General features: G+C 46.9%; 1 long non-coding RNA gene across 2 annotated transcripts in view; it reads left to right on the plus strand.

Annotated features, from left to right (window-relative positions):
- The window catches only part of LOC311604673, a 59,311-nt gene extending 47,949 nt beyond the window's left edge, over positions 1 to 11,362 (plus strand). The window contains exons 4-9 of one of the 2 annotated variants that reach the window (XR_014781610.1): positions 597 to 680; positions 2,023 to 2,494; positions 2,921 to 3,692; positions 4,745 to 4,828; positions 9,424 to 9,472; positions 10,354 to 11,362. This is a non-coding gene — a long non-coding RNA (uncharacterized lncRNA). Of the gene's footprint in view, positions 1 to 596; positions 681 to 2,022; positions 2,495 to 2,920; positions 4,829 to 9,423; positions 9,473 to 10,353 lie in introns of both variants that reach the window. The other variant, XR_014781609.1, reaches the window with a different exon arrangement.
- Positions 11,363 to 25,310: the final 13,948 nt, after the last annotated feature.

Raw genomic sequence — 25,310 nt, forward strand, 5'->3', positions numbered from 1 at the left:
GCAGGCAGACAGGCAGCAGGCAGGCAGGCAGCAGGCAGGCAGGCAGCAGGCAGGCAGGCAGCAGGCAGGCAGGCAGCAGGCAGGCAGGTGTGGCACTAGAGCAGGAGCCAAGAACTTTCATCTTGAGACACAACCAAGGAGTATAGAGAAAGATTGGGTTTTGAAACATCAAAGTCTATGCTGAGACAGACACCTCATCCTTCTCAAACAGTTCCACCAACTGGAGATTAAATATTAAAATATATGAGCCTGGAGGGGGGTTCTCATTCAAACCACCACAGAGACTATGTATGCTTGTCATTTTAAACTTGGTTTCTTTTTTCTTATTATAAAATTTGTGTTAATATTTATTAACTGTACAAGACAGGGAATTTTACTATGCCATTTCTATACATGCATTTGATGAACTTTGATCGTCTTTACTAATTCCACCTCTGATCTTTACTATACTTTGTTGACTGTGCTCTGATGTTTGGTTTTAACCTTGAAGTGCATCATTTGCTTATTCAAAAGAATTCTGGTTTCTATGATAAAGAAATGTATAGCCATACACTTCTCTCCTAGACCTGCTTTGTTTGTTTGTCTGTTTGATCTAGCATTGTACGGTGATGTCATGCTCTGCAAGTTAGCATGGTAGCAATGGAGGAGGAGCTTGAGGCCTGGTGAGGAAACCCTCTAAGGTAATTACAAGATCTCAGTGATCTTTGCTTGTGGCACATTTGCAGAAGTGAAGCGTATCTGCCACTTCCACCAGGTAGCTGTGAAGGTCTTGGCCTCGGGCATCAACAAGGCCTGCAACAGTACCACTGAGCAGCAATACCACTGAGCAGCAGTACCACTGAGCAACAGTACCACTGAGCAGCAGTACCACTGAGCAACAGCACCACTGAGCAGCAGTACCACTGAGCAGCAGTACCACTGAGCAGCAATACCACTGAGCAGCAGTACCACTGAGCAACAGCACCACTGAGCAGCAGTACCACTGAGCAACAGCACCACTGAGCAGCAGTACCACTGAGCAGCAGTACCACTGAGCAGCAGTACCACTGAGCAGCAGTACCACTGAGCAGCAGTACCACTGAGCAACAGTACCACTGAGCAGCAGTACCACTGAGCAACAGTACCATTGAGCTGGACCTCATAGACTCTGGATAGCATCCAAACATCATTACACTCTTCCACTTAATTGACACAGTACCAGAGCCTTATTTGGTCATAGAATTTGCGGCAGAGAGGATCTGGAGGGTGTCACAGAGGCATTTGGCTGTATTGAGAGGGAGGAGAAAGAAGAAGAGGAGGAGGAAGAGGAGGAAGAGGCTCGCCTCATTTCCCACCAGATGGTGACAGCACACATTGCCCACCAAGAAATAAAACTGGAGAATATACTACTGGAGGGGATGGGAAATGCCAAACAGTGACTTGGGATTGACTACAAAAGTCACCACGGGGCAAAAGCTGAAGGAGGCCCATGGCCACCTCTGCTTTGTAGCCTAAGAGATACTAACTGGAGGCCAGAGGCCAGGGACTTCATCAACCTGTGGTGCCTAGGCACAGGTGCCAGGGGCTAGAAGGGTTTGGGGAGACAGATCCATACACTTAGAGCATTATGCTGTTGCCTCCCAGACCCAAAGAGAAGACCTATATCTCCGAGGTAAGAGGCTACAATGAAAGGCGAGAACAGTGGAGTCTGCAGAAAGCCCAATAAATGGGGCCACTTCTTCATTTCATTTTATATTTGTCTTTTAAATGACGTTTGCAAATTGCACCCATCATAGGACATGAACTTTATGATGTTGTCCACCTTAGAAGGTCCTTCCTCCCCCCCAAAAAAAACCTCTTCTGTAGAATCTGGAAAAGTTGAGCCAGACATGACAGCAGAGCGGTGTGGCCAGGGCTGGGGAGGGAGGGTGGAGGGGTTGGCAAAAGCGTTCAGAGGGCGGAATCAGGTAGAAAGCGGGGCAGCTCCATGCTAAGACCTGTCTGTGTCAAAGTCACTAATATCTTCATGTCTTTTCTTTCAAGGGATGAAGAACAAGCCCAGTTCCATGGTCCTTGAATGATAGTCTGTTTTTGACCTGATGTGGACTGAGAGCCACAGGAAAGATCCAAGCCAGAACTCCAGGAGGCTGCTGTCTGCCTCCATACCCATTAGACACAGCAGGAACCAGGCAGCGCACAGTGTCCCCCTCCCTCCGCCCCCATATCACTCCTCCAGCTGCTGGGCTGGAGTTCCTGCCTCCTTCAGTTCAGCATGGCCCCAGTACTCCATTCCGTAGCCAGCCAGAGACTGGTTCACATGGTGCCACCTGAGGAAGCATCACCCCTCCCCTAGCTCCTGAGGCACAAGTGGGACTTGGGCACCCACAAAGTCCCTGTCACTCACCTCTGGAAACAGAACCGAAGACCTTACAAGAATGAGGTTTTCACCAGCGTAGTCCCTTCAGGCTCAACAGCCTTCTCACTGCCCAGCATTAGACAGAAACACAAAAGCCACGTAAGTCCCAACAGGGGAGGGGGGGGGTCAGAAGAGGAGAGGTATAGGAAGGGATGGGGAGGGGAGAGGAAGGCTAGAGAATGCGTGTGGAGACGGGAGGGGGAAAGGGAGTCTGTCCAGAGGAACCTGTAGGTACTAAGGTGAGGGAAAGAGAAGAGTGTGTTGGGTGGTACAACGGCCATGGGCAAGCAGGAGCAAAAGAATAGAGCTGGATCGGGTAGAGCACCAGCAGCCATGAGGAAAGGAGTGCTGGGGTCAAGGTACACAAATGAGAGGCAGCCTTGGGAAACTGCTCCTGTCATGGGCAGGAGAGGTGTGAGTGGGAAGGAGAAGGGAAGCCTCAGCTCAGCTGGAGACCACCCCTCTTCCTCTGGCTGACCCAGCCTTGGGCAGCTCGGCTACCGTGTGTGACCTTTGTCTTTTCAGCTTCCTTTGTCCAGGCCCCTGCAGCACTGTCATCTCTTCTCGTGCCATGCATGCTTCCATGGTCTCTTCTGATTTTCCCCCACCAACCCAGGGGATGACTGGACCACTGAGATGGTGCTGTTCCACTTTGGAAAAATAAGTTGGCCCTGCCATGCCTTGGACACACCGGCCCTCACAAAAACAGCAGCCGTTTTGGGATCAGGCCTACAAGGAAATGGATTGCTGTGAGGCTGCATCTCTGGGCCAGTGGTGCTTTGTGGAGCCTGGCTGAGTGAGGTGCCTGCAGCATCCACTGGGCACCTCATGTAGAGAGAGGCTTCTTGAGATAGCAAGCCACCCATGGTACAAAACATAGCATCTACCATATGGGGTTCCCAGTGCCGAAGATAACAATGAGTCCACTAAGTATCGGCCTGTGTTAGAAGATGAATTTCTGAAACCTGGTCTTGACTTGGCACTGGCCCAAGTATAGAGAAGGGAAACAGGAGGTAGCTGAGGCCAGCCTCCCACAGTCCCCAATGGAAAGTATAAGGGCCTAACTTGCTGAAGAGCTAAAGGTGACTGAGTAACTGCGGATGTGTGGCTTGTGGGGAGCTGTGGGACCTGTTGAGCCAAGCAGCAGGTCCGTACTCTTACCCTTTGTCTCCAGACCACTGTGAAGGACCAGGCAAGATTAAATGAGTGGCCACATGCTTTCCATGAGTGGAAACCAAGCCATGCTCTCATGGGCCAGCCACTGCATTGCAGCATACCATAAAGCCATAGCCACCAGGTGAGTCTCATGGGGGAACAGGTGGAGACACTGAGCAGTTTCCTCAGAGGGCCAGAGTGGGCTTGGCTAAGCGGGCAACTACTGAGGCAAGCCTGTGGCCCTGCTCACTCTAATGACACCAGGAAAGAGAAGAGGAGTGCTGTCGTCCTACACAGCGCTGTGTGGTTGTGAGCTTCAGCATAGTCTGGTGGTCTCTGAGAGAGCATTATTCTCTGGTATGATAGAGGTACTTTCCAGTAGGCTCCAGTAGCCTTGTTGTACCATGGTCATGTCTGCGCAGCCTGGGCGACTGGGCTGGTTGCTCTGATCTCTTACTGAGAGAAGTGAGGAAAGCAAAAGGCCCACAAACCCAGCACACTCTGCCATGGCCTACCTGCACGGTCCTTACTCTGACACAGAGGACTGTCACTAGAGCGTCCACCTATCAGGTTCTTTATACATGCCCTCCCTGTGCAGCCCACAGATGTCTGCCTCACATAGGAACACACTCTGGACCACCTAAGGGGAGGTGAGTAGTTTGCTCCTCGGGGAAAGGACAGGCTTTCTATGATGGCACCATAGAGCTTATGAGCCAGGCCTTTTGGCCCTAACCGTGATTCTGTCTGTCGCCTCTGACTGGGGTTGGAGTTCAGATGTCAACTCCAGAGCTCCCCACAGGCCATCTTTTCTGTCATCACTTGTGTTGGCTTGGGAGGACCACATGTTGTATGGAAGGGCTCATTTCCTCAGTGTCTCCCCCCTGTCCCAAAGGGACAAGTGCAAGTGAGTTGAGGTGTGATGGGTCAAAGGCCCAGGTCTGCAGCACGTTGGTGGCAACTGTCTCTGGCCATCTTTTCCCAGATCCTGATGCCCAGGACAGCAGCACAGACACTTAGACAAAGTTTGTCACTGTAAATAGTGGCCCCTGATGACATTGCCCAGGTGTCAACAAAGGGAACAGGTTTTATGCCTGTCTCTCCTTCATCCCCAGAAACCAGCCAAAGTGAACTTGCTGTTCTTTGCAGAGGACCCTGGGTAATACTAAACATTGTGTCCATTTACCCATTTTCTAGGATGTTTTCTTTCCTCATCCTTGTGGATTGTTGCATCTTCATTCAACCTGAAGTGTTTCTATGTCTTGAAGAATCCATGGCCAGGTAAGCCCACACATCAAGCACACAGAACAGAATTGCTGACACCTGCTGTGTAGGGCTGCTCCGACAGTTTAGAGGCCACTGTAGTTGACCACTGAGAGCTCTCATGTCAGTGAGTACAATGCCAAACCAAACTGAGGAGGCATAACGAGAGACGTCTTATCTGTCTGAGGAGAGGAGAGGAACATGGGCCTCATTTGGAAGGCAGTGTCCTCCTCCAAAGAAAGCATTCGAACCATTCCTTGGCACATTCCGGGAAGGGGTGTGTATCCTCCATTCTGCGCATGACCAATGAAGGAGAGCATGACATTCATTCTTGAGCGTGATCAGTTTAAGGTGATGGAGCTCATGCTTGCATTATTTAAACGACGGACAGAAGTGTCTTTGGGCATGCTCAGCTTGCACTGTGATCCTAAAGATGACAATGGGGGAAGGGGCACTTTAAAGGCTCATTGGCGCAGAAGCCTGTCCCAGAAGGAGCATGCCTCACTTTGTGGCTTCCAACTGGGTTTTGGAGTTCAGCTCTCAACTCATCCCATGGCCACCCTTTTTCTATCATCAGTTCTGTTGGTTCGTTTGGACCGAATGCTGTGGTACCAAGGCTGGCACAAGGCTCACAGATGTTTGAGATATAGGCAGCCACTTGTACTAGACTTCAAGTTCCCAAACTGATATTGATCTGGCCTATATCATCCACTGGACCTAGAAGCAAAATGTATCTAAGGAATGCCAAAAAGAGGAAGTTAATGAAAAAAAAAATACAAAGACTAGAAAACATCTCATGGTCTCCTTTTTTCTCTGCACAGGTAGTGCAGGGATATGGGCATGGACCCAGAAGTCATGTCAATATAAATACTATGCCCTGGCCCAGGGTTCCTTGCAAATAAGGCTGGCAGCTGCCTATGTAAATATAAGTATATAGTTATATAATTATAAAATACCTATATAAACAAACACTTCACCTATTGGCCCAGGGTGGAAATGCCATTTACTTTAGAATAAAGATATCAAAGTGCAACTGTGAGTGTTCTGGTCTTTTTGCGGGGGCTCCCCTAGTCATTCTGTGAGGCATGGCGCCCCTATCTCTAGTCTACTTAAAGTAGGTGACACTTGTTCAAATAGTCATCCATCCTACAGTGTCCGCCTCGGCTTTCCATCATCCTCATGAGGAATGGTAACAGGTTGGGCCACAGAGCATATCAGTCTTCCTGGAGACTTTCTACAGAGTAAACAAGATGTGCCAATTTGTTTAACAGACCTACTCGGGTAGGTATGTGGTATGTGTCAGGCACAGCATAGGGTCCTAGTTACACACTACAGTAACCAAAACACTGCCCTGTCCACAGGCTGAAATCTAGTGGGTGGGAGTACAAAGAAAGGTGAGGTTACTACTTGGTGACAGAGGACACGCATGAGGTCCTTATCAGTTTCCAGTGGCTATGAACACATATGTGCACATAGGCATGCACATACATGTGCACACGGTGTGTGACAAGGAAGCATGTATGGCTAAAGTCTGTGAGTTTGAAAGCAAGAGCAAGGGAGCCTGTTTGGAGGAGAGAGCTGCTGCTGAGTCTGGAGGAATTCTTGGATGTCGTGTCACCTCAATCTACAGAATGGCTGGACTGGCATAGAAAACAAAAATTGGACTGTGGGAGCTGTGTTGGTGCATCGTAGTGTCTTCAGAGGCAAGGAGGTAGAAACAGCACAGTGAAAGAAAACCTCAGCCCTGAAAATGTCCTCACACATGTGAAGTGTGCAGAAGTACGCGTTGGACGTGAGGGATAGAGAGCTACACTGTCTGATGTGAAAGCCTGAGGGTGAGGGGCTGTGAACAGAGGGCTGCGTTGCCTTTTCTTTGGTCAGTGATGAATGCATGGCCTTGCTTTGCTGTACTTCTGAGTTTCACACACATGGCTTAATTTGAGGTTTGGTATAAGACATGTTGCCCAAGCTGATCTTTAAGTTGTAGGCCCCAAAATCCCAGCTACTTGCCACAGCCCAGAGGCTCAGCAGGCAGACCTTACTTTGGCCACTGGGGTGGGTACTTGTGCCTGGGCAGGGCTTGTGGGAACGGAGCCTGCTCAGCAGGCCCTCTCTGAGTGCCTCAGGCTGTGCTCCTGTGTGCTAGGATGGGGTCAGATTGTGGGGGGTACAAGGTGTATTTGCTAGGGCCAAGGCTGGGTGGCACCATCAACTGATGCCTCAAACCTGCAAGAAGACAAAGGGAAAACACTTCATATACAGGCACAGGAGAGGAGAGGCAAACAAGACTCAGTGTCTTCCCTGCATTGTTTCTCAGCTGGGTACACAGTGTGGTGTACACACATGCTGGAAAAAGAGCCCGGTAATGAATCCTGTTCAAGCAGTCAGTTCAAACTAGACAAAAGACCTGAATTTAAACCCCGAAAGCTGAAGTTGTGAGTGAGGAAGGAAAACACTTCGTACACAGGCATGGGCAAGAACTGTCTGGCTAGAGCACCAATACGCACAGGAAAGAGGCCCATAAGTTGACAAATGAGACCACATGAAATGAAAAAGCTCTGCACACAAAACATGCTCCCATTAGAGGGAACAGGCAGCTTCAGTCACCGGATAGATCATTCCCAGTCACATTCCTTCAGGGTGTTACCATCTAGAATGTACAGAGTTACAAATAATAAAAATATAAAAGAACAAGCAGTCAGTAACTGGACGAATGAACTGAACAAGTTTTTTTAAAGGAAACATTCTGAGATCAATAACTATTTTACAAAATCCTCAACATCCTTAGCGTTTGGGAAACTCAAGCTAAAGCCACTCTGAGGTTCCATCTCACCTAAACCATGGTGGCTGAGATGAGGACAAGTGAGAAATATTGACAAGTATACGAGTAGAGGACCCCTCAGCAACTGCTATTGGCTGTGTGAACTGGAACAGCATGCTAGAAATCAGTATAGAGGTACCTAAAAACCAGAAGTACCACAGGCTCTGGACTACTGTTCCTAAGCAAGGACTCCGAGGATGCTGTCGACATAACGCCAGTGAGATACCTGCACACCCATGCTGATTGTGGCACTATTCGAAATAGCAAGACAATTAGGTATTATAAAATAGCTGAATTAATTGTATTAAAGTTTGATAACTTAAAAAAAGAACATGTAAAGAAAGGCAAAATACTAAGGGCTGAAATGTCTAATTGGTCACAAGTGTTCTTATGACAAAGTATTGAATTTCATTTTTCCTTAGCACTCTATAGCTGAAGACAAACTTATATTGAAAATGGACAGGGTACGTAAGTGTGAGACAAATGGACAGTTTATGTCTGAGTTGACACATGCCACGGAGATGTAATGATGAACAGACGTGGATCTGCAGAAAGAAGATGACCCGAGGGCCACACTCGCTAAAAACAACTCCGGTTCCACGTGGAAGCTCACCTTGTCAAACGCTATGAACCTCATGGACTCAAGCAGCCATCTCCCAGGAGGCAGAGACGCTCTGTGGTTCAGAGAGAGAGGGAACGTGACACGTATGGAGCTCTATCTCTGCATCTGGAAGGGAAAAGCAGGAAAATGCAGAAGGTAGGAGGGTCTGCTGGGCTGGAGGCTGGGGAGGGGCTATAGTGCCCTCCCTCCAGTCAGAGCCTTTTGTGATGAGGAGACAGCCGCTGTGTGAGGTGGCCTGAGCCCTCTTGACAAGTCTCACACTGCACTCCCAGGACTCGGTGGCCCGACAGCTGCACTGAGATGCAGAAGATGGAGAATTTTCTCATTTTGCTGCACAGCATTAGTGACTCATGGATGAGCCCCAGCACCATGTTCACAGCAATGGACATGACCTTCATCATTCTGTGTGGAGTGGGGCTCTTCTTCCTAATCCCACTCCTGAAGAATCACTCAGTGTCACCACCACCTGGGAGCAAAGATACAAAGGAGTGTGCAGTGTTGTTCACTACTGTTCACATTTGCTACGCAAGAAGGGAGACAGGTGGGAGGAAATCTCCAGAAAGACCAGCACCTACCTCATCAGCAGGGGATGGCAGGCCTGGCAGAGGTGAGAGTGGCCCTGGGAGAGGAGAGAGAGGTGTCGGCCTGGAGCCCTCAGACCATCTGTACAGGTGGCAGGGAGGCCTCTAAGGAAGAGCATGGCTCTGTGAGCACACTGCATTTCTGAGATGGTGGGGACACAGGACAATCTCTGAGAAAGGGGCATCTGCCCTCCGCTCAGGCACGTGTTTTTGTTTGTGGTGAGCTGATGGGAAGAGCGTGATGATGACAAGGGACACAGATCAGGGCTTTGGTCTCCTCTGGTCTGAGGAAGCAGATCTCACTTGACAGCCCAGGGGCGGCTGCAGAGCTCAGCCTTGGGCAGGATCCTGTCTGAGGAACACTGACCTAGGACACCACAGTAAGTGCGGCACAGACAGTCCTGTCTTTTTTTTTTTCTAACAAGGCCAAATGGAAATGTGTTTATGCACAGTACAATGAGTCAAGGATGGATAAGAGAAAGCTCTCTGGGAAATGGGTTTTTTATGTTATCCGTGAGCACAGAGGGCAGACACCCTGCCATGCAGAGAGAGGAAGGAGTCAGCTCATCTTGTTGTTTCTCACTGTCAGGTGAAGAAGAGACAGAGCAAGACCAGGAAGAGAGCTGCTGCTGTGAAAGGTAGGCCTCTGCTTCCTATGGAGATGATTCCATCAGGCCTGCCCCTCAGTGAGGAGAGCCATGATGAGAGCCAGGCTTCTGAGGACATGAGATGCAGAGCACCAAGAAGGAAGAGGGGGCTGCTGGGCAGCAAATCAGAATAATGAAAAATCCCAGGATCCGTGACAGAATGAAGCTGTTGTTCCCCTGGGAGTAGTGCTGTCCATGGAGCGCTGTTCAAGGCAGTGAAGTGATGCTGTGCCCCTGTATGGGGGACTTTCTGTGTCAGCTGAGAACAGGGAGCTTCCAGCCAGCCAGCGGCATTTCTTTCAGATGATGGATCCTGTGTTGTGTTGTGAACATTCTGTGTTGTGAACAGAATGACAGGACTTGAGGGAGAAACAAGATAAATATAAATGGAGAAATGAGGTCCCTCCATTCCACCTGCACACCTTAGTGTTCTGGGTCCTTGGACTATGGTAGCTGGGCATTCGGATCCTAACTTGAATGGTCTCTAAGCGGTCTCACTCTTAGAGTCCTCAGAATGTAAGCCCTTTGACACATTCTCCATAACATGAGCATAATTTCCTGGATTTCAACATGGCTGAAAGAGATTGGAAGATACACAGAATACATCACAAACTGAGGAAAAATAAGGAACCCACGATTGTAGAAATTATGTAAACCAGATCTCAGGATATGAAAACAGGGTTTGGAGTTCTGCATAGTGGGGATACTGTGTAGGGTGGGGTTGGAATACAGCCCTGTTAGATCTGACACTAAGGGATATGGGATATTTAGGCAGTGGAGGGGCAATGGGACAAAGGTGTCACATTTACACAGACTGATGGGCCTTTTGACCATCTGCTTGGGGCTGATGATTTGCTTCCTGTCTTTTGCAGCCTCACCAAGCATCCTTTACTGGACTCCACGCCACACCACTTTTGGAACTCTAGTGAGAAACTGGATCAGCCACCCCTCTCTCATCTGCCGTCTTCCTGGAAAGTCTTGCAGCATCTTATACAGCAGAAATGTAGATGACTTTTCCAGGTCAAGTCCTCTGTGTACTCTGAGTCTGTTGTTGCTACAGCCTGGCTTCCCAGGACATCTTCCTCTGCAGGACCTAAGACTGTGAGGTTCAGTGATGCACATGACCCTCCCTCAGCTCTTCCTCTAACTCAAGGACCTCCACAGCTTTCCAGGCCCAGCCCTTGCCCCAGCAACCTGTGACACCAAGCTTGGTAGATGTGACAGAGGTCCAGAAACTAGACAACCTCCCAGTTGCTACACCAAACCTAACATCTTCTTCATCCAAAAGTAGGACCTGTGGAAGAGCACATCCTACCACTGAGACAAGGACACGGGCATCCCTCCCTGCTGAAAACCAGCCCTGGCTGCAGTGACTTAATTGGAAAGAAACTCTAGATTCCAATATCCAAAGAAGGCAAGCAGCCATCAGCCAGCCCATTGACAACTTGCCCAGGGGCACTCTGTCCACTGAAGCTATCAGGTCAGCTGCCATCCTTCCTGAGTACTGTTGGGTCCTCCAGCACCAGGAAGAGCTGCAGTATGAAGACAAGGTGAGTAAGATGGTAGAAAGAACTTCCATCAGACTCCTCCCATTCAATGAAATAGAGAAGCTTCAGGACAGTTGTCAGCACACAGTCTTTGCCAGCACAAGAACAGGCCTGACCTAGCCCAACTTTCCCAAAATTCCATCCTTGATTCTGAAAGGAGCAAGTTGAGCCAGATGGCATGGTCTGTGCTCTCGGGGATGCCCTTAAAGAAGGACCCAGTAAAATGTTACATATATGACCCCATTAAGGAGGGCCTCAGAGTTGGGGCCAAAGACCTGCCTTCCAATTCAAGCAACACCCCTGCAAAGGATCTGGAACCCAGAAACCCTGCAATGAGGACAGATCAGCTGTCCTATGTGAGCACTACCCAAAACCTTTCCTTCCTTGACTCAAAGACTCAGATAAAGCTGGAATCAAATGTGAAGCAGCTTCCTGTGAAACATGGAAGGACGCCAAGTCTAGAGACTCTTAAGTCAAGGGATCCCACCCCTCCCTGGCTTCCAGCCTCACCCCTTCCCCAACCTGTGTTTCCCTCCTCACCCCCCTGTGCTTGCAAGACTGAATACTACTCCAAGGCTGCTATGATCCTAAACAATTTACATCACCAAGATCCAGGAGGGACAAGAGTAGAAATTGTATCAGCAGGCCAGGCTGCAGAACCCTCTGTCTTCACGTGCATATTCAGAGGCCAGGAGACCTATGGAGCTTCTCTACCTGCTCCCAGCTCTGGGCCAGCTGTATGGCAGAAATACCTGAGCAATCAGAACAGGCAAAAGCCCAGCAGAGCAGGACTATACGAGGGACTGGAAGAGGTAGCCTGCAACCAAATACCAGCCCAAGAATGCCCAAGCATGCACCATGGACGTGGTTAGAAAATGTGACCTCAGGGCATCCCTGCTGAAGTGAGACAGTGATGGACCATCAAAATAGGGACCCACCTTCAGTGGCCAAAAAAAGTAGTATTTCAGATCAGGAAGAAAAACACATCCTGTGTGAATAGTGAGTCAGGGATCCAGGGAGATTCCCAATGGGGATGCCATCAATATCAACGTCAGAAACTTTGAGGATGTAGAGGCCAACAGAACATGAGACCATTTCCACACACCTAGTCCACAGCACTCAAGAAGCCTGATTCTAAAACCACAGGTGCTTACTGAGGGTGATTTCAAAGCAAACAAGCAGTCACAGTCATAGCCCGCTTGACTTCATCCAGAGGGTCAAAGTCCTGAGCATCCTGCCATAGTCACCTTGCCTTCACAGGACTCACTACCCACCCAAAATCCCAAGACTTCCCAGAGCCTAGGTGATGTGTTCATGGAGGGAGATCGCAGCCACAAGACTTGGGAGCATAGTGTCCCAACAACAAGATAGCAGAAAAGACTCCCAAGGTGTTTCATCAATTTGAAGACAGGAGAGGACTTTTGAGCTCCAGATCCAAAAGCCTGAGAGAAAGGCTTCAGGGAGTTAAGTCCTCCCCAGCCTGAGGCCTCAATACCTCCAGTCACCTCAATGATTTAGCCACCACGGAGAGTCAGTCCTCACATGATATGCCAGGAAATGACAGGCTCTGCCAGAAAGCTGTCTGAAGGAAATCACAAAGAATATTATAAAATATCTGAGCCTTAGCAGGAAAGACAAGGAGCAGGGGGATTCTCTGATTAAACAAAGCCCCCCACCATTGACTGTGCAGACACAGGAGGCACTCACAAGAGAAGAGCCCCTGAAGTACAGTCACTCATGAATGCTGTGGTACAGACCCTGATGAACTGGCTACACCTTAATGTAGAGGACTCACCAAAGGTTCAAGGGTGTAATGTGGAACCTCTGACGTCCCAGCTGGGTGGCTCTTCCTGCTCCTCTGAGGGTCTCTATAAGCCAGAGAATAGCAGACCAGAGAGAAGAATGAGCTGTGATCACACCAGCCCCCAGGGTCACAACCATCCATCTTTGTACTGGGGAATCAGAGAAACATCAGTCAGGTGTTGATGCCCAGACAGCCTGTGATCAACAACAGGGCAGAGTGAAGAGAGGAATCATCTCTGACCATCCATGCAGGCCCATGCAAGACAAGTATAGGGTCATGGGAGATGGACAGCAATCAGGCATTGCTACTCAAACAGCCTGTGACCCAGATCATATCAGAGTGAAGTATCAAATGCACGGTGGTCCCCATGCCATCCCCAAGAGACATAATCCTCCATTTACATACAGAACTGGAGACAAGCATCAGTCAGGTGATGCTGCACAGAGAACCAGGGACACTAAGAGCATAGGCCAAGAAGCAGGTGCCACCTGTGCCTTTGCCCATCAGGAAGTTTTCCAAAACATGTCCCATTTACCCAGTCATTGTCTCCTCCATATTCCTGGTAATAAACATTGAATTTCTCTCCTGCAAAGAAAATCTTTTTCCTATTGGAACTCTTCCTGTGTTGATATTGGCTCCCTCCCAGACTGGCACCACTACCTAGCTCATGTTCATGTCTCCTTTCTCTCTTTTTTTTTCCGTTGGAAATGTGCTATTTTCTCATACAACATACCCAAGTACGGTTTGCCCTCACTCTGCTTCCCCCAGCTCCTCCCTACCTCTCCATCCATCTATACCCATTCAATTTCTGTCTCTCCTTAGAAAAGAACACGTTCTAAGAAATAACCACCATACATGACAAAATAAAATATGTCACATATAAATTGGACAAGGCCACCCCACAGAAGGGAAAGGAGCGTTAAGAGCAGGCACAAGAATCAGAGACCCATTCTTTCACACATTCAGGTGTCTCGTAAAAATACTAACCTGAAAGCTATACTGTATCAACAGAGGACCTGGTGCAGACCTATAGGCTTTGAACTTTTTCAAGCCTGCTTTATTTGTGGTTTTTCAATGCTTATACCTCCCTTTCAACCTACCTACCCTGGGTAGGAGAGAAAAGAAGTGAATGGGAACAGGAGAAGTTGGCCTTTTTAGACTCAGTTTCTTGGAGCTGGCGTAGTTGGAAGGATTCCAGCAGACGGGTTAAACAGCACACCAGCAACTCTGCAAAGGTGGCTGCAACCACAGCTGGGAGAACCTGAAATAGCAGTTGGAACCTGGAGCATCAAGGTGTTCTTTCTCTCCAGCGTTTGTCTCTAAGAACATCTGAAAATGTAGCGATGAACTGCAAAACAATAGCAAACTATGCAAAGACCAAAAAGCCCAGCTTCTTGTTTAGATAGATAGATAGATAGATAGATAGATAGATAGATAGATAGATAGATAGATAGATCGATCCTTTCAGCGGCTGTACTAGAATGTGAATCAGTCAGCAAAGACCATGCCTCTGCAAGAGCCAGTTCATCTTCCAGTAAGCAAACATCACGTGTTCTCTCACAAGTCTGTTTCCAGAGGACAAACACCGCACACCCTCACACAAGTCTGTTTCACATCCCACACTTGGGATCAAAACAAAAACATGTTTATATCTACTACTGTTCTTGTTACTTTAGTCTCTGTGAGTTCATAGGAGCCTTGTTCTCCTGGTGTCCACCATCCTCTCTGACTCTTACACTCTTTCCACATCCTCTTCCATTGGGTTCCCTGAACTTTGAGGGGAAGGATTTAATGGAGACATTGCATTTAGAGCTCTATGGAGACATTGCATTTAGAGCTCTATGGAGACATCACATTTAAAGCTCTGTTTCATCTCTCTCTCTCTCTCTCTCTCTCTCTCTCTCTCTCTCTCTCTCTCTCTCTCTCTCTCTCTCTCTCCCCCTCCCTCTCTGTGTAATGCCTGGCTGTGGGTCTCTGCATCTAAGTCAGCTGCAGGAGGAAGCATCCCTGATGACTAGATAAAGCACTGAACTTTAGGAGCCATCTATTAATCATGCTCTTGTCTTTAAGTGCAGTGCATTCTGTCTTGCAGTGATGGAGGGAGGAAAGGACAACATTCTGTCTCCCTTAGTGTAGCTTCAGGAGGGGATGGGCACAAGGGGAAGGCACAGTCATCTTGGTGTCATCCTCATCCACTTCCATCATTGTGCAGTTAGTGTTAATCATCCCATTGTTACAGAGAGAAGCAACCAAAGTCTTTAGGTTCTTTTTGGATGAGCCAACCGTAAGAAGATCACCCTCTAAAGTCTAACTCAGTATCTTTTTCCTGATTTGTACCGCGGTGACCTTTGTGTTGCTGCATATATTGGTGTACAGAGACACCAGAGAGTCAATAACTTTCACAAGTCTCAAAGTCGGATCACGAGTGTGTGGGTGGTTTGGCATCCTTGCATTCATAGTTGGGAGAATCCTGTCCAGTGGATGCCTGCATAAGGAACAGAAAGCATCCAGCCCTTGCAGCCTCTGCTGAACCTGCTGCAGGCTGAGGAGTAGCTAAGTCTTCCAACACCATTTCCTGGATGACAGGAAAATATCACCTGCCCTGATTCTTGCCTTGTTCTCTGAATACAAAAGAACCAGGAATTAATCTAGAGGAAATAAGCCCATGGGTATGATGTTTAAGGCCCCAGTTCCATATATTAGTAAATATATTTCTGAGAAGACAGCCAATATTCAAAAGGGGTAAAGGTCTTCATTCCAGTGGGATGTGTGGTTAATCTCTGCAAGTGCAGTGTGACAGCACAATATCAGTTATTCCTCTGTCATGGAAATGAGGTTGATTTTGTTCAGTTATGGTGCTAAGGAAGAACCCAGGGCTGTGTTTGGCTCAGCAAATACTCTAGTGACAAGCTCTATCCCAAGCCCAAGAAATGCAGCCTTAGCTCTTGGGAAGAAATTTCCCTGTTAAAATGATGCAAAGGTCACTTTATAGTCACTTGTGAGATGACTCTATCCAGGACCCGTATAAGTAAATTTGCAAACATCTCGTTTGTTTCTTATTTGTAAAATGATGAATAAAGACCTATGTCCTTGTGCCAGCTTTCTTCTGATGACACAGATATGTCATATAATAATAAATTATAAATATACATTATTGAAATACTTAATGTTGCTAAAGGCCATGGAGATTCGATGATAAACAAATCACAGCAAGCTTTCCTCATAGCAATAAACAAGTTGATTCCAGAGTGGATGTGAAAATTCAAATGAAGTTATAAAGGAACGAAGGTGCCCCATTACCTCAAGGACAAAGGAAGACTGAATCTTCAGAGAAGGCGCGACATTAGCAGAAAGACAGGCGTGTGCGTAGGTCAGGACAGCTGCACACCGAACCAGTGCATAGTTAGTCATAGTTGATCTGAAGATTGTATTTTGGGAAATGAATGGTTTCTATTTCAGCAATGCAGAATGGACTGTCAACTACAAAATAGTGTACTTGCACTGGACAGTGAATCATGATCCCAACACACCTACCCATGTCCCATTTTCCATTTTAACTCTCTGAGAGATGGACACTGTCAAGTGCTGGGGCTGCTGGGTGAGATTAGTGTGCATTGTGAGGTGATCTGTACTGCAGCTTGGCTACAGGTGCTTCCCTCTGGTTACAAGCAACTGTTCTTTCTTTTTTTCTTTCTTTCTTTTTAGTTTTTTGAGACAGTGTTTCTATGTGTAGCCTTGGAGGTCCTACACTCAATTTGTAGACCTGGCTGGCTTCAAACTCACACTGATCTGCCTGTCTCTGCCTCTCAAGTGCTGGGATTAAAGGAGTGCACCATCACACCTGGATACAGGTGACTTTATTTACTATTCAGGCATGTAACTAAAGCCAAAATTATAAAATCATTTGAAGAAAGCAATTGAATCTTTAAGTCTGAAGGAAGTCATTCTATATAAGGCAGAAAAGTGAAAGCCAAAACAGATAAACTTGATGACATAAGAAAAATGGTCAGGTGTAGGCATATGCAATTGTATGTGGGTGTCCGTGTAGGTTTGTAGGCACATGAGTGTGAATCCAGGGGTCAATTTTGAGAGTCATTTCTTGGAAGCCATATTGTTTTTGAGAAAGGGTTTCTCTGTGGAACATGGGGCTCATCAATTTGGCCAGGCTGGCTAGTGAGGCTCAGGGATCCAACTGTGTTCACATCCCCAGTGCCAGGATTACAAACCCACATTGCCATGTACATAGCTTTTCACGTGGTTTTTGTGGATTGAACTCTTCTGCTTTAGTGGCAACCACTTTATTGTCCACCTCCACGTGCCTTCAAGTTCTAAGTGCCATAAAGTGCAGAAAAAACGGATGCAACAATATATGTGATAAATATGCATGACATATGAGGTCAAATAAAAATATATGTCCCAGAAAGTAGGACAAAGGTTCGGTGAACATTTTAAAAATAAGTATTGACTAGAAAAAGGCCACACTCCACCTGGGTAATTTGGTGGGGAAAGTCGATTAAAAGCCACCATGATGACCCCTTTCCTGAACATACAATGAGAGTGTTCAGCACACTAGCTCTGAGAGTCACAGATACATGGGAACGTTGTGGAGGGAGTGTGAGCATAGCTGGGCTAACCTGGGCTAACCTGGGCTAGTATGGCTCTAGATGCAGGAGCCAAAGTTGAAGTATGAAGACTCAGCTTGGGGCAAGTCCCACGTGTCTACACCCCTCCTTGAGAAGCTGGGAAATTTAACTCAAAGTTCCCCATTTTCAGAGTCTTCCATGAGCACCTCCCTGTGAACTCCAGGCCTTCACCTTCTTCAGCATTGTTGGACTCATGAGAGCCTCCGACACTGGGTTCCAATCTTAAGCATCAGTGACCTCAGAGATGTGCCGATATGGACTACCATTCTACCCAGCCTGGCCTATTCTGCTCACAGAAAGATGGACCCCAGGATCACCTTCTGCCCACAGGATACTACAGCATAAGAAACCCCTGACATGAATAGAAACAGATGCTGAGACTCACAGCCAGACATTGGGTGGAACGCAGGCAGCCCTGTGGAAGAGTGGGAGGAAGGACAGAAGGACCTGGAGGGAACAGTAGCTCACACGAAGACCAACAGATCAGCTATCCTGGTCCTGAGGGGAGGGGGGCAGCTGTGGGCTTGGAGAAACAGAAACATCAACCAAGGACCATGTTCCAACTGGACCTAGGCCACATACACATATGTATCTGATGAGCAGCTTGATCCTCATGTAGGTCCCATAGTAACAGAAGGGGGTGCCTTGTCTGACAAGGACTTTTTTGCGTGTTTTCTTTCACTTCCCCTTGGTGGGGCTTCCTCACCAGGCCACCTTGGTGGAGGATGCATTCACTCCTGTGTGCAGTCAGTCAGGATGTGACTTGACATGCTGGGATTGATAGGAGAGGGAGAGCTCCCCTTTTTTGAGTAAAAAACATAACCGATGTGCATATATACACATTAAATTCTTCTCAATCTACTAACTCAAACATTAGTCCCTATTTAATCCTAAAATACAAATCACACAACCTCTGAGTTGCCAAACGCTCCACAAAGCCATCAAGCTCACAACATTCTAAATGAGAATTCTTACCCCCAGCTCTCATGTTTTCCAAATCCAAATCAAAACACACATTCTCAGACACACAGGTTCCCTAAAAGACACACACACACACACACACACACACACACACACACACACACACCTGAAGGAGAGAAACCTGTTCTTTAGGATCCCAAGTGTGGGATCGAACGGTCTAGTAAGAGAACAGGTGATGTTAATTCACTAGCAGGGCAACCACCTCTTGCAGGAGCTTAATTGCTACCAGATGAAAAAGATCTGGTGAACAGACTCTGGGTGGAGATATATAAATGAGCCCAGAACTGGCGGCTGGGCGGATTGAAGACTTGGGATAGATTTGGCTGTTCATCGCTGCCCTTCAAGACGCTCCTAGAGAAAACCACTTGAGAGAAGGCTTCAGAGCTCCAGCTCCTGCTGAGGCTCTGGGGTCTGGTTATCCCAGGTTCCAGTGGAAGAAATCCTGCGGCTCCCGACCAGAGAATCGTTCCTCAGAACTGATATCCTTAAGGTTTTGTTTTTGTGTCAATTAATCCTCATTTTTCTACAAGACCCTTTGGCCCTTTCTGCCTTATAAAAATGTAAATAGGGCCAAAGGGTCTTGTTTCCCATGGGAGGCTCATCTGATGGTGCTCAAGGACCTAGAACATGTTGCAAATACAAGTCAGAAGCTGGGATGATGGGCCATGCTTGACCAGCATGAGCCTAACATTGTGGCTGGTGATGCAGGAAGCTAAAGGAGCAGGGAGCTAGGAGCTAAAACCAGCACCTGCAGGAAGGGTGCAGAAACTTATACCCAGAGTTCCGCTCGTGTCTGTTGTGGGTACAGGCTTGTGTCCCCACAGAGCTCTGGCCTGGCTCTTTCCTGTGCCTCTCAGTCCTAGTCAGGCAGATCCCTGCTCCCCACAACTCAACAACCATATAGATGGGTCTTTTCTCCTTCATAACTTGAAAGGAGGATGATGGATGGAAACTGTGAGTAACTTTAAAACACTGCACTTACTCAGTACTGAGTCCTATCAACAGCATCCCCTAGCCCCTTTGTAAATGCCAGGAAAAGCCATTCTCAATATGAGCCAGACCTAGAGAGGTGGCCAAGCTCTCCTTGGGAATCTGAGTGAGAGTAATTCTGAAGGAGTCATCTCATTGAGCTATTGCTGCTTCCTCTACCTGGAGTCAGAACTGCTTATCTTTGCACTGAGGTCAGGATCTCCCTGAACTCCGCATTCACTCCCTGCAAACTTAAGTCCCTAGGAAACTGTCTAACACATGTCAGTAAGCTCTCCTGCATCTGACTGCACGTTTGCTGTCCTTACTGAACAAACATCACTACAAACGTATTGATGGCCCAAGCACATCCATAGACACCCCCTTCCTGCCTGTCCAACATGATACACTAGGTACAGTGACCACCAGGGCAAACCCTGCTGCCACCTCGCACACACAGCAAGCTATGATGCCCTGCTGGACACCACCCAACTGCTGCTGGACCACCACACACTAGGAATGGGGCTCGCTCGGAACCAGGTCCTCTTTGACATGATCCCCAACACTGACACTAAAAATAAAATAAACTACTATTCTTTAAGCCATGTTAACTAGACTCACCACTGTTCTCCTCCCTTCTAAACTTAGAGGTGTCAGGCCTCCTTAACACCTCCCTCAATAAAACCCATATACAATGCCAGATATCAGGCCCTAGTGGATACCTTTTCATGCCCACTGCCACCCGACTTATAGGCCTAGTATCGCTCCCTACTGCCATCTCATGTCACATACGGGTACCAGGATCTGCTTGAAGCCTCCTTGATGGCTGACACAACGTCAGACCCTGATGGACACCCTCATATCCCCACCATCTATAAACTTCTAGGTATCAAAGCTCTGTGTTAACCATTCAGCCAAGGTTTAGGGATTTATGTAAAAATGAGAAACACATGTATCTCATTTGTGTGAAAATAAATGGCTTTTATCTTTAATAAAAGGTAAGGTGATATACATGCAATATTATTTTAAAGACAAATTGATAGTATTTTGCAGTAAATGTTTGATTGGCATACTTGTCTTACAAATACAGACATACTTTGGGGCATGTGAAAAGTTTTTTGGTTGAAAACAGTAATGAACAGTTTAAAGCATCCCTGCTCTTCACCACACAGAAAGACAGCCTGCTACCATATAGGTTACAGAGAAACTGTGTAAAAATCACAATGGCCCTGGAAATCCTCAGGTTTATGGGAGATGGGCACTTGACACTGGGCTCCCACGAATCCCCAATGTCACAATGTACCACTAGGAAAATGTCCCACAGAACCACACAGAGCCCTTTGCTACCCAGCTTCAGAGTGTGAGCTATCCTGAGTCCATAGGACCTGAAAGAGCCATGGCGGTATATGTGGGGTGGCAGCCCTGTGGTGTCCAGCCTGCTACCCAGAAGCACATTCAGGACAACCCCTCTATGGACCACCATCTTTAATACATGTTATAGATAAGAGATTTCCAGATGTGCCACCTTCCTGCCATCAAACCCCCGAAAATACTGCTTGGTGCCAGGCCCCACTGGAGTGAAGAGAGCCAAGACCCCTGTTCAGATGTAACCGATGGTCCACATGGCCGGGAGCGGGGACTGGTGCAGAACCTCTGACATGCACTCTGGTGCCCATCATTTCATTACTGCCCCTTAGCAAGTTGGCAGAAGACACACAGAAGAAGGGGATGCAGGCTGTCATGATGAGACCTAATAGACTGTAGCCACACAGTGGGGGTAGAAGAGTGCCCCCTATCAGAGGTCTAGGGGAGGGGAGTAAGCAGAACAGAGAGGGTAGGTGGGAATGGGAAGATAAAAGCAATGGATGGCAATTGAGATGTAACGTGAATTATAATAAATAATATATACACTTAAAAAAAGAACACTGGCTGAAGTCGGTTCTCAGCACCCACATGGCAGCTCACAACTGTCTGTAGCTCCACTTCCAGAGTGAACTGACACCTTTACAAATATACATGCAAAGAAAACACAAATGGAAAAAAAAGAAAGAAAAGAAAATGAATGAAAGTATAAAGAAAAAGAAAATACTGATTTCAATACTACAATGCTATTGTTAGATAGATCACACAGATGAAAAAATAAAACTTTAGGCTTAAAGTATACAACTGATTAAAAAGGACATAAATAATATATACAGAATACTTCAATAAACAAATATAAAATATATAAATGCAAACATATATACAAACAAAAGATAAATATATATAAATATATACAAAATACATAAATACAAATATATAAAATATATAAATACAAAGGTTTCTTCTCAATATGCTATGCTATGTGATCTCTAAACTAGGTCATATTCTAGGACAACAAAATCTTTAAAATAGGGGGAAAAATTAAGTAATTTTAAGTCTCCCACAAGAGAACGGTAAAATAAAATCAGAACCAATAGCAGGAGAAATATCAAAGTCCTTAGACAATAAACATTATACTCTTCAATGGCCAGTGAAATGTTGAAAAATCTGAGACAAAAATTTTAAATTCTTGAATCAAAGGATAGTAAAAACACAGTTTATATGAACCTTTGGGATACAGCTAAGACAGCTCCAAGAGGGAATTTATAGCAATGTCTGCACTCATTTAAAAACAGTCAGAGAAATCTCTCTAGGAAACAAAGCAAGCTGCACCCCACACACACACACACACACACAAGCAAGAAATAAGACAGACTGGGGCAGAAACAAATGAATAGAGACTAAGTGAACAGTACAGAAAATAAGTCAAATAAGAGTTAGTTCTTAGAAAAACGTATAGGATTGGATTGAAAACCCTACACCAATCAAAGACACTGAGTACCCAGAATAGGAAAATTAGAGACAGGAAGAGAGATGGTACAACAGACTTCAATGAAATCAAAAGACAGTTAAGGAATATGTTGAAAATATATATTCTAAAAAGTGTGAAAATGTAGAATGTAGAATAAAGAGATATATCCACCATGACCTATAAAAAATAAATTAGGGAGCAGGTACTTTCAGTACTTGGCATGCCAAGCCAATAAAGGCACCTTTGGGATTGCATCTCGCAGAAACTACAGGTGCTCAGGTGAAGACGAACGAGCCGTGTGGACAGGACTCCTCATCGCCTGCTGCTGGCCGTGTGAGCTGGAGCAGTGCGCTAGAGGTCAGACTAAAGGTTACTACAAAACGGAAGAACCTCAGGCTCTGGACTGCCATTCCTGAGCCTGGGCTCCAAGCTGTCTACATCTGCCAAGGAGATGCCTGCACACCGTGCTGACTGTGGCACTACTCACAAGAGCAACACAGTTAGGGATTAAAATGGCTAAGTCAATTGTATTACAGTTTTCTAATTTTAGAAGAATGAACATGTAAATAAAAGAAGTGAAATAAGAAGGATTCAAATTATTTTATAATTAACCTCACGCATTATTATTATAAAGTACTAAATTTCCTTTTCCTTTAGCATTATATAGCTGAAGATAATACAACTATATTATTTTAGATTTACTTGAAAATTAGCAGGCTAAGTAAGTGGGAAACAAATGGAAGTTTCATGTTGGGGTTGAGACATGTCATGATGTAATAATGAACAGAGATGGACCTGCAGACAGAAGATACCCTGAAAGCTAATATCCCTGAGAAACAACTCTGGTCACATAGAGAAGCTCATTTTGTCAAACGCTATGAACCTCATGGACTCAAGCAGCCATCTTCCAGGAGGCAGAGACACTCTGGGGTTCAGAGAGAGGGAACATTACACAGATGGAGCTCTATCTCTGCACCCGGAAGTGGAAAGCAGGGAAATCAGGAGGCAGGAGGCTCTGCTGGGATGCAGGCTGGGGAGAGGGTGTGGCACACACACACACACACACACACACACACACACACACACACACACACACACTCCTGCCAGGAGCCCTTTGTGATGAGGAGGCCACAGCTGTGTGAGGTGGCCTGAGCCCTCTTGACAAGCCTCACACTACACTCCCAGGACTCGAGGGCCTGAGATCTGCGCTGAGATGCAGAAGATGGAGAATTTTCTCCTTCTGCTGAAAAGCATTAGTGACTCATGGAGGAGCCCCAGCGCCATGTTCACCACAATGGACATGACCTTCAGCATTCTGTGTGGAGTGGGGCTCTTCTTCCTACTAATTCCATTCCTGAAGAATGATCCAGTGTCACCACCACCTGGGAGCAAAGGGAGCACCCCAAAGGTAAGGGAAGCCATGGTTGAAGCAAACTGGAGCGTGCATTCTGTAGTTCAGTGCTGGTTCTTTCACACTTGCTAGTCAAGTAGAGAGACAGTTGAGAGGAAATCTCCAGAAAGTCCAGCTCCTCATTCTGCAGGGGCTGGCAGTCAAGACAAATGTGAGAGTGGCTCTGAGGTGTCTGCCTGAAGCCCTCAGACCATCTCTACAGGGTGGCAGAGAGGCCTCTAAGGAAGAGCATTGCTACATGAGCAGGCTGCATTTCTGAGACAGTGGGGACACAGGACAATTCTGAGAAAGGGGCACCTGCCCTCTGCTCAGACATAAGTTTTTGTTTGTGGTGGGCTGATGTGAAGGGGCGATGAGACCAAGGGCCTCAGATCAGGTCTCCAGTCACCTCTGGCTGAGGAAGCACATCTCACCTGACAGTCCACAGGCAGAAGCAACACTCAGCCTTGGGCAGGATCCTGTCTGAGGAACACTGACCTGGGACATCCACGGTAAGTGTGGCACAGACAGGCAGCCCCTTCTATTTTTTTTCCAACAAAACCAAAACCAAATGTGTTTATGCACAGTACAAATGAATCTAGGATGGATGAGAGAAAGCTCTCTGGGAAATGAAGATTTCATGTTATCCTCATTTACAGAGGGCAGGCAGCTTCCCTACCAGAGAGAAAAAGGAGGGGCCAGCTGATTTTTGTTATTTCTCAGGTGGTGAAGAGGGGAAGGAGCAAGACCAGGAAGAGAACTGCTGCTGTGAAAGGTAGGCCTCTGCTTTCCTATGGAGACAATTCCATCAGGCCTGCCCCTCAGTGAGGAGAGCCATGATGAGAGCCAGGCTTCTGAGGGTATGAGATGCAGAGCACCAAGAAGGAAGATGGGGCTGCTGGACAGCAAGTCAGAATAATGAAAAACCCCAGGATCTGTGACGGAATGAAGCTGTTGTTCCCTAGGATGGTTGCTGCCAATGGGAGTGTTGTTCAAGGCAGTGGAATGAAGCTGTGCCCTTGTATGGGGGGACTCCCAGGGTCCCAGAGAACAGGGAGCTTCAATTTTCTAAGCTTCATTTCTTTCAGATGATGTATCCTGTGTTACTCACAGTGTTGTAAGAGGAATCACAGGAGTTGAAGGAGAAGCAAGAAATGTGTAAATAGAGAGACAATGGCCCACATTCTACCTATGAAGTGCCAGGCTTCTTGGTCCTTGGACTACAGTAGCTGGACCTGTAAATCCTAGCTTGGATGGTCTCTAAGAGGGGCCACTTTTACAGGCCCTCGGAACGTAAGCCCTTTTGCACGTTCTCCATAACAGGAGCATATTTTCCAGGTTGTAGACATGACAGAAAGCATTCAGAGGATGCTCAGAATACATCACGACCTGAGGAAATATAGAGAGTCTAACCTTGTGAAATTATTCAAACCAGAGCTCAGATATGAGATCAGGGAAGCCAGCTCTTCATACTAGAGATACTAAGCAGTGTGGGATGGGAACACAGCCCTGTTCCATCTGACTCTAAGGAATATGGCCTATGGAGGCAGTGGAGGGGCCTCTTGACCATCTGCTTGTGGTTGATGCTTTTGCTTCCTACCTTTGCAGCTCCACTAAACATCTATTAATGGACTCCACACCACACCATTTTTGGAACTCTAATGA

Source organism: Acomys minous, assembly GCF_964271855.1.
Source record: "Acomys minous genome assembly, chromosome: 9".
NCBI classification, from domain to species: Eukaryota; Metazoa; Chordata; class Mammalia; order Rodentia; family Muridae; genus Acomys; species Acomys minous.